This window comes from Aplysia californica, unplaced genomic scaffold (genome assembly GCF_000002075.1).
Source record: "Aplysia californica isolate F4 #8 unplaced genomic scaffold, AplCal3.0 scaffold00638, whole genome shotgun sequence".
In the NCBI taxonomy this organism is placed as follows: domain Eukaryota; kingdom Metazoa; phylum Mollusca; class Gastropoda; order Aplysiida; family Aplysiidae; genus Aplysia; species Aplysia californica.
This window is the reverse complement of record NW_004797908.1, coordinates 333,779-335,137: the sequence shown is the minus strand read 5'-3', so window position 1 is coordinate 335,137 and position 1,359 is coordinate 333,779.

Sequence of the window (1,359 nt, the reverse complement as noted above, 5' to 3'; positions counted from 1 at the left end):
CTCTCTCTCATCCTCTCTTCTACTCATTCTTCCTCCCTCCATCCCTGGCATGTCTCTCCTTCTCTTCTCATTCTCCCTTTACCCCTCTTTATTCCTATACATTGTATATAGTGACGTCCAAAAGAAACTTGAAAATGCAATCTCTCAATCATCGAGTTAAAGCCTTTCACTACCGGCTCTAAAGCTAAATAAATTATGTATCATCTGAAATAATATTTCGTCTGTGTTAAGAGACCCCCAAGATATGGCCACTCAAATTGACCTTTAAAAATCAGGCTAGGCAAAATTGTGCGAAATCGGAGACACGCAAGTGTGTTCGCTCGTATATTAAAATGCATCAACATTGGTGGATGGACATATATTGAATATAGAATGAAAAGAGCATGTCATTGTCTCTGCAATGAACAGCGTCTTCTGGTGATATTTTCAAACAGATTGAAGAACAGAACAGTTGCAAATACCACTCTAAACCTGGACTTGACATAACATGTGCTCATTAGTATTAATTTTGCTTTTGTTTAGGAGCTAACGGTTTCGTGTCGAGCACGAAACTTTTTTTTATCTTTTACTCACGGACTATGTTGGTTAGATTTTGGACTTAATCATCTACCAGTGAAAAACAGAGGTCACGAAACTGTCAGGGTTTGGGTGGTCTGGGATGGAGTGAACAGAACCGTCTTCATGAGAATCACTGGATGGTGTGGTTTAGTGGACTACATCGCGCAAGTGCTGGAACGTCATGTCTTACCCTTATTTTCGTCATCATGTCATTCAAATAAACATCTCTAAGCAAAGCAAAAAACTTTCTCACAGGGCCAATGTCGCTAGATGACTCTTGGAAAACCAAATAGAATCAACGTTAGAGTGGTCAAGTCACCAGTAAATGTGAGGCAGTGTGGTGGAATCAGGCTCTCGTCAAAATAATGAAATAGAAGAAAACAGCAGTTTTCTCCCTGCGTAGCAATTTTTATCAAATTTCTGTTTTTTGGCCAAACACCTTTTATGTCCATTTACAAACGCATTCCTTTGAGGATTTCACCAAAAACGTTGATTAAAGGCACAAAAATATAAATTTACAGTTTCCAAGGATTCTCCAGCTTTGGAATTAACCAAGCTTTGTCGTCCATTTTCTCGCTAATTTTACCTCTTAAATCAGGTGACCTCCACCTCCTTCAATCCAAAATATCTCCACTTCTATTGAAGATGGATGGGTAATTTTTTCATTGAAAGCAAGACAAAAGAGCAAGCTTTAAGATCATACCAATAACTCAATATGCCCAAAAATTGACGCGAGCCTGATTCCACCACGCTGCCTCACAAATAGCCCTGATGTGAATCCTACTGGTATGTGCAGAGTGA